Below are 9,386 nucleotides of genomic sequence, written 5' to 3'. Positions count from 1 at the left end.
TGTGGTTCCTAAATTGTTGAGAGGCCTTAAATAGATTGCCTTAGTCAGGAATCTAGTCCATGGTATTGTGGTGCCTAAACTCTTGATAGTTCACATAGTTTGAGATCTTCTATATGAATACCTCCCTAGTTAAGAGGGAGTGTTGAAAAATGTAACTAGGCTTGGTTTTCATAAAATGTATTTGTCAAAAGAATTATTATTATGGTTACAATGACTTATTAAAGCATGGGTTTTATGCTTGGGTCATCATTTTATTAGTCAAAGTCTCCATTATGGAATCTTAGGATTAATAAAGAGTCATTAGAGTCATTGATGAGACCCTCTTGGGTTTTTGAATGATGTAAAAAGAATTAGGTAGCAAGCTAAGTGGGCTTGATTGTGGGGAAAACTCCAGAGTTAAGCGCGCTTGAGCCAGAGACGATCTGGGATGGGTGACCTCCTGGGAAGTCCTGGTGACTGGGTGCAAGCCCCGAAAGTGATGATTGATGCTATGTGATTTATTTCACTAGTTTCAATTCCACTTCTTCACCCCTATGAGCATCAGCCGATGCAATGAATGCTAAGTGGACTATTCAAAAATCATGAGAAATTAGTGAGTTATGACTACCTCTCATGGAAATGGTCATAGATGAATGACTTACTTAAATGCAATGAGTGCTAAGTGGACTATTCAAAAATCATGAGAAATTAGTGAGTTACAACTACCTCTCATGGAAATGGTCATAGATGAATGACTTACTTAACACAATTGAATCCCAAAAAATGATATAGAAATTATTTTTTAGTCCAAAACAAATTATGTAATCGCCACACCAAGTCGGCCTCAAGGAAGACAATTCGACCTCATTGGAAGGTTATATATATATAAGGCAATTCAACTTCATTTAGAGCATCTCACTCTCTCACACATAGTTTGATATTTGAAGCTGGAAGCTGGAAGGTGGGAAAAGTGAAAAAGTGAAGAAGGAGGCTAAAAGGAGTATGAGTTTGGTCAAGGAGGAAGGGAAGAAAAAAATCGAAGTTTTGGTCTCTCTCTCTCTCTCTCTCTCTCTCTCTCTCTCTCTCGTGTGGGCTAGTTTAGGAGATCGAAGTCTCCTTGTCAAATTCGAAGCTGTTGTTGATGCCGGAAGCTGCCAAGTCAAAATTGCTATGGTCGAAGTGTTGTTGTTGCTAGGTCGAAGGTTGGATCGAAGAAGGAGAAGTTGGCTTGGTGTGGAGGAGGTCTTTGTCTAGGTTGAAAAGTCTCAAGGAAAACTATTGAAGGAAGAGATTTTGACTAGGTTTTCCCCTAGGTAGGGGCTTTGCCCTCACAGAGGGCCTACATCTTGTGTCTTGTGTTTTTGTGATCTTCATGCACTCATAATTTGGTAATTTCTTGATGAAAGATAATATAACAAATAAGTAAAAGAAGTCAACATAATTTACAAGTAATTATGAAGAAAGAGAAATGTAACCCTAATCCTAGTAGCATTGATTTCTCAACAATCTCCACCGTAGATATATGTTCAGATGAAAGTATATTCTTTAAAAAATAAATCTTGGCCATTTGTTCAAAAGTTAACAAACCTCCTTCCACCTAAAGTTCATATATATAGGCCTCGACTAATTATAAAATAAAATTATTAAACTTTTTTAATTTTAAAATTTTAATGATTATTTTATAATAAATTTATAATTTTAAAATCTAAACCATATTTTTCAAAAAAGAAGAGAAATATTAAAATAACATTTAGATGTGGTTGATAAAATAATTAAGATAATCCTACTGAGTAAGAGATATATCATCACATCTAATAATATTAAAGAGATAATGGACAATAAAGTAAAAAAGGTTTTAAGAAGAGGTATAATAAGATATAATGAAAAATATATATTTTTTTAAATTAAGAAGAGATATATTTGTAAACTATTATCATATTTTAACCAAAGGTCGCTGATCACAAATAAAATTAAAAATGACAATAAAATTAAAAAGTTCGAAAAAGAAATATAATGAAATATAATGAAAAAATAATTTTTTTTATAAAAATATGATAAAATATAATGGAAAATATTTTTCTTTAAGAGAAGATATATTCGTAAATTATTATTATATTTTAACGAGATAAAATAGAGTAAGAATCCAAATTTTGGAAAATTAACAATAAATAAATGTGTTTATAAAATTTAAAATTTTCTATAAGATTCCAAATTTTGGAAAATTAAAAATATATAAATGTGTTTATAAAATTTAACGTTGTCTATTTATTTATATTGGAAGGATATGAAAGCTCCATTTATAAAATTAAAAGTAAAATATGGATTATATGACAGGTATAAGTGGCAAAGTAATGAAGGTGGTAAAGAAAAAAGAAATATAAAAAGACAAAATATCGAAAAATATGACATCGGTGAGGGCCCAACTGGTGCAGAGAGAACCTGTCTTATTCATTATTTACGTGTTTGCCTTTATGACGAATGAATTAAAAAATACATGAAATTAGCAAATTCATAGTGTAAAAAATTAAAGAATACATGAAATTAGAAGATTGATGGAAAAGTTATTAAAGAACTCTGTAAAATGCGGGGACCGTCGCGCCAACAAATTCGCTTTAGTCAATCATTTTCTTATTACAAATTATGAAGTGTGTATTACATATGCAAAACTCGCAACACTTTACAGACAGTGGCGTGAACAAACAGTTCCATATTACAAATTTAGAAGTGTGCATTACAGATACAAAAGTCACCACAAAAATGGATCGCGACACTTTACAGCGTATCGCGAGGGCACAAATTCGCAATAAAAATTATAATTTTTGGTGACACTTTACAGCGGATCGCGAGGGCACAAATTCGGAAAAAAAATGATCATTTTTGGTTGGAATCTGGTTTGTTTTTTTTTTTTCTAATATAATCATAAGTGTGTTTGAATTGTTTTTTACAGGTTCGACACCCCAGAATCAAAGTGGTAACCCAAATTTCTAAAATTTATAGAGAGTTTTAACAAAAATGATACAAAATTTCCACTAATTTCCCAGCCAATAAAATTTATCCTCTTAATAAAATTCCCTACCTGGAATGCAATTTCAATTTTATTATTAAATCAACACCTGTCCAAAACGATGGGCTCTTATACAGGAATCATCCTCCACATGGGCTACCATGCAGCCTCAGCCTCCAGATGACCTCTCAGGTCAAAAATAGACATTACTGTAATGATTGTAATAACTGGAACCTACTACAGCCCGATTCCCAATAATCTACTGTGGCCTGTTTCCCCATATTCCAAAATCGGCAGCATCTAAGGACATAGAACGTTCTACGCATTGATATGACACAATACCAGAATATACAAAGGAGTCATTCGGAAGAAAAAGCAAAGATTAATTAACAATCAACCCAGCGCTCCTTGATAATGTAAAAATCCATAAAGAGGAAAGTTGATTCTCTGAATTAGACATTCGTATACCATGATTCTTAAAAGAAAATGCACTTGTGACAGAGATGATTAAAACTGCTTGAGACCTTCAACATTCTGAGCAATCCAAATTTAGCAGATCTAACTTCAGTACGAAAGCCTCGAGATATCACTAGCCACATGAAGGAGTGATTCCAATTTAATTTATTTATACAAATCACATATTGTAGCTTTGTAAGTATTGTAGGAGGTGTGAAACTTGTCAGGTATCGAGTAAACCCTAATTTATCATTAAAGACCTTTTGAGTGAACTCTTTAAGTTTAAAAACGACATTTTGAGTGAACTTTTCAAGTTTAAAATGTTTTTTAAGTGAACACTCTACTCATTATCAAAGATATTTTGAGTAAATCCTCAATAAATCATCTACTTTTCACTCATCAAAAACGGAACTCATTTGAATCAACCTTCCACTCATCATGAAAGAGGTTTTGAGTGAACCCTTAGCATTTTGAGTGAACCCTCCACTTACCTGACATACACTTAATTGACATTGTTAGTGAACCCTAATCAAGAACAGATCTCATAATCAAGAACAATAGAAAAAAAAGATAAAAACAAAAGGAGAAGGGAACCCATTTTGAGTCAACCTTCCACTCATCATGAAAGAGGTTTTGAGCGAAGCCTCCACTCATCATATAATCAAGAACAAGAAGAAAACAGATGAAAAAACAACAAGAAAACAGATGAAAGCCAAAGGAGAAGGGAATCAAGAACAACAAGAAAACAGATGAAAGCCAAAGGAGAAGGGAACCCATTTTGAGTAACCCTTCCACGCATCATGAAAGAGGTTTTGAGTGAACCCTCCACTCATCATGAAAAGCAAAGACAACATTTTGAATGAACCATCCAATTAAGTGACTTAACACTTAATTAGCGTTCCTAGTGATCCCTAATCAAGAACAGATCTCATAATCAAGAACAACAGAAGAACCATCAAGAACAGATCTCATAATCAAGAACAATAGAAGAACCCATGTAAGCCAAAGGAGAGGGAGATAACTTCTGGCCTCTTTTTTTTCCAGCTGCGAATGCCTAAGGAGAGGGAGAGGGATTTTAAACTGTGAAAGCCCAAGGAGAGGGAGATAACTTCTGAGCTCTCCATATCAATTTTAGTAAATTTTCGAAAGTATTCACTTAATTGCACACAATTTTGGGAACACCATTCTGTAAATGAACGTCATCGAGAACACCATTCTGTAAATGAAAGAAAAGGAAAGTAATGTAAAGATTACTGCAACTTGTAAATCAAATTCCACAACCTTAGCTGCATTTATGCAGATCAGGAGATAATACAGAGATTATTGCAATGTGCATTGTATTTGGAAACAAATTAGGCTATAAATTCCGCCAAATATAAGATAAAAGAGATGGACATTTTCCCATCGATGATTCATACATTCATTCAATTATTCTGTTCCAGCTGCTTCAGAAATGGCAGATCTGACAATGCCCAGATCAATCAACCAACAGCGGTCCAAATGAAAGCTTGAACTGAGATTAACCCATCTGATGCTGATGCTGATTCCCTCAACGACATCAACTGTGTACAATGCTTGAAGTGAGGAAACAAAATCAGAGGCCCAGAATTAGTATCAATGGCGAGACGAGGAAGAAAAGGGCGGATCTGTGGTTAACCAGAGGAGCTGAGCGCGAAATCGTGTAGTAAGGATAGTAGGGGTGCTGTGAACCAGGGCTGACCGGAGGAGGTGGTGCGTAGGGGTAACTGTAGGTGTCGGGAGGCGGAGGGCACGCGCTCACGACGGGAGGCGGAGGGCACTCGCTCACGACAGCAACTGGCGGTGGTGGCGATGGCGGAGGAGGCGATGCAGGTACCACAGGAGTACATGGATTCTCGCATGTATCACAGGCCGTGCATATCACATTGGGAGGGGGAGGAGGCGAGTTGTAGACAATCTGTCCATTATTCAGGCCTGCGTGATTCGCCAGCAGCGAAAACACCAACAGGATTAACGCCATGAGAATCCTTTCCACGGCCATGATTGAACAAGAGGACTACAGAACTGATTAACCTGGCAATGTCTGGACTCTGAACCAGAAAAGATCGCCTCGCCTGGCTATTCAGACAAGAAGAGGAGCTCAAATTATTATAGATAAATCAACGTAGGGATTTAGGACACACTCAGAAAATATATAAATGGAAGGCTTCAGGTTCTGGAAGATGTTAAATGAATTGAAAAATGTATGGTGGTCGCCTCTATTGATCGCAGGGGACGCGAATGTCGATGCACAGGGGCGTAATTTTACCCGTTAGAAACGGCACATATAAGGCTGTGCGCCTGCATGGGCATGTGATAATGGGAACGAGGAGTCTTGGGCAGGCCGCCATCTCACGTTCTCAGGTCGAAAATCCCGGTGATTCTTACACCAGTCGTCGCAATCCCTCGACACCAGTCACCGATTGACTGAAATTCTCGGAATGCCGCAAGAAATAGCATATACTAATGAGGCCTAAACTTTTTATAAATTTCTATGGAAGTTTTTGGAAATCTGGATTACTCATGTGAAGTTTCAAGATAGATAAATTTTGGGTGTGCCCTGAGTGCACAGTTCACGCAGTGGGGGTTGTCAGTTTTTTGGCACCTCGCTCTTACCATTGTGACGTTGCGCAGCTATCATTGTGTAGTTATAAATTGGTGTTATGTGATTGATGTGACTGATGTATATATGTAAATATTGAACAATGGGCTTAATATAACAGCTTCTTCAAGGGATTAGCCACTTCTTTTAAAAAAAAATTGGGTGTGCTAAATTTTTTGATTGGGTTGAATTAGGGAGGTTTTAATAATTATTATTTTATAAAATCAGACAGGATTTTTTGTAAATCTAAATCAAAATTGTGAAATTTCAAGATAGATTTTAGATGTCATAAAAGTTTCTGTTTTTAGTGTGATTTTTTGGGTTTTTTGATGCCGGAATTTAGTAGAAAAATTTCAGGTGAAATCTTCATTTGTGTTATTTAAATTGGTTTTTTTGATTGTATATAGATTCAACACCCTCAAAAACCAATAAAACACTTCAATTGTGCAGGAGTTACCCATCAAATTTATAATTTCAATATATTCTTCTAAAATTTGACTAAAAAACTCACCAAAAAAATTCCAAAAAATCACACTAAAAACCATTCAAAAACAAAATTCAAACATAAGCAAATTCCAACTATTGTTTACCTTTCCGGCCAAATTGACCCTCGATACCCAAAACCGAAGCTTCGATCCCGAGAAATTAATCACATGAATTATCCGCAAAATTAGCTATGCATCGTCTTTTTCGATTGGGTCACGTCAATTCTTTTAATAATTTACTGGTCCCGTCTCCGTTACCTCACGTAAATATGAAACTTCCGTGATTCACAACTCCAGCTGCCATTAGACGACATAAAGACAGGCGGGCCAGCTGGGACCCCCTCTGACACATGGGTTGGTCTTTTGGGTAATTTCTATTTCTACTTCTATCAGTCCATAAATGTGTGGCTATATGTGTTTTTGATAGCTCGATATAACACGCGTGCGGTGATGACTAGATTAAAAAAAATAAAGACATGCTATATCAGACTATCCAGGGCGCATGTAGCGGCACATTTATGGACCAATAGAGATGAAAATAGAAAAGTTACATTATTTCTGGGCTGTCGTCCACACGCGTAAGGTGAAACATTTCACACATTCAAGTTGACTGTCATCGTCTGCAGCTTCCTTCTTTTAACCCGTCAAAAATTAACTTTCGGGGAAAAGTTAAATTAATGATACTTTGCGTGTGGTTTATACTTTTCTGATACGGGTCAAAAAATACCTTTGAAGAAAAAATAAAATAAATAAATAAAATGTTGCGTGTGGTTGATCTTTCCTTAATTGGTTCAAAATTAATTTTCGAGGAAAAATATGAATAAATAATATATTGCGATGTGGAATTATTGGGAAGGCGGTAGCAAGTGGCTCCCGTCAAAAAGCTAGACGATCTACGGATGCTGGAGCGATTCTGGAAAGACTTTGGAATGTTGGGCAAGAGTTAACGGGTATAGGGAAGAGCTAACAGGTATATTATAGGGCATAAATGCCTGGTTACATGTGTTTTTGTTAATTTTTTAACACCCGTGTGTGGGGTGATAGATAAATAAAAAATACGCATAAGTGTGTTAAGGAACTAACAAGGGCGCATATAGCCGAGCATTTAATGCCTTATAATATGCCCGTTAGCTCTTTCCGAAATGTTGAGTTCACTGTTTATATCTTAACATTAATATCTTACCATTCTTAAGGTCAAAGTTAGCTTTAAAATTAATTAATAATAATTATTAATTTGTTTATTAGTTAATTTGACTTAATCATATTAATTAGTAATTATTATATTAGTCATCCTTAATTCCTAATCTCCTAATATGATTTGAATTATTTTCATTATTTTCGTTATTTAATAATTATATTAATATATTAAGTAGAATATTAATTAATTAATTAATCATTATTATATTTAATTATTAATATTCAATAATAATAATTAATTATTATTCAATATTAATTAATTATTCACATAATAATTTCTTTGTGGTAGTTTTATAAAAATTTTATTAATTTCTTTATTATAAATATAATAATTAATAAGAAATAACATAGTAAATATGATTATTATTAATTATGTATTATAATTAATTAATAAAAATTTAGGAAATAGTAATTATTTATATTAATATGTATAACAAATAATGTTATTAATACTAATTAATTATTTATTATAAAAATTAATATCAATAAAATAAAAATGTAATTAAAAATATAAATATAAAAATAAAAATATAAAAATTAAATAGAAATTCAAGCCGACTCTTTGTCCTCTCCCATTCTTCCTCCTCATTAGTATTTATTAAAGTCTTTTGCTCTTCTTGGATCATCATTCTTCAACCCTGATGATGGATCCCACTTGGGATTTGAAACGTTGGTACAAAGATGTTAAAACTGTGGATTCTCCGATCACTGATTCAAAAAACACTAGCCACAGATCTCTTAAATCCAAGGTCAAAGTTATTTTTAGGTAAGCTTACCTGACAAGGATTTTTTATTTTTAATTTGGGTGAATGGATAATATTTGAGATAAGATGAAATTTTCTAGTATTATTAGAATATCAAGAGTATATCGTAATAATTTATAATTGAGTAGATTTAATAAATTAAATACGGCAATAATTTATTATTAATTATATTTTAAAAATATTATAAAATTATATTTACGAGGAAAATAATATAGTAAAAAAATGCAATTTCAAAGTGGTTTGGAATGTGTAAAGTTTATATTTTACATTTTTCAAGTCAAGGTTATTTTTAACTAATTTTTACTTATAGGTTATGTTTATTAATTTTCACTAAAGTTAAATATAATAATAATTTATTTCAAAGTCATTTTTAACTAATTTTAGTTGTAGGTTTGTTTTTTTTTATTTTCCCCATAGTCTACTGTGGCCTGTTTCCCCATTTTCCAAAATCGGCAGCATCTAATGACATGGTGGCCAAGAAATGAGTGTGAAACAGACTCCAGAGTGTAACAGAAAAACTGTTTCACCGTGTTCAGGTTAATGAGAATATGAGTGTGTAACAGAGTGTAACATAAAAACTGTTTCACTGTGTTCAGGTTAATGAGAGTATGGAAAATTTTGTATATGTGATTTGTTGTATAGATTGTTTTTCTATTTATCATTTAAAATTTTGTATTAAAAACTATGTTAAAATATTCCTTGAAAACAAATTGTTTCCGGTGTGCTTAAACAAAATAAAATTTACAACAATGACATATTATTTTTCCATTTAATATTAAAGTGAATAGACGCTAACATTTTCAGGGTGTGCTCAAACAAAATTAAAATTTACAAAATCACATAGTCGTAATAACAATGACATATTGTTTTTCATTCGACAT

The sequence above is a fragment of the Pinus tabuliformis genome, chromosome 4_1 (assembly GCF_031772625.1).
Source record: "Pinus tabuliformis cultivar Carrire ecotype Pingquan chromosome 4_1, CPIR1, whole genome shotgun sequence".
Lineage (NCBI taxonomy): Eukaryota > Viridiplantae > Streptophyta > Pinopsida > Pinales > Pinaceae > Pinus > Pinus tabuliformis.
This window is presented reverse-complemented; position numbering follows the sequence as displayed.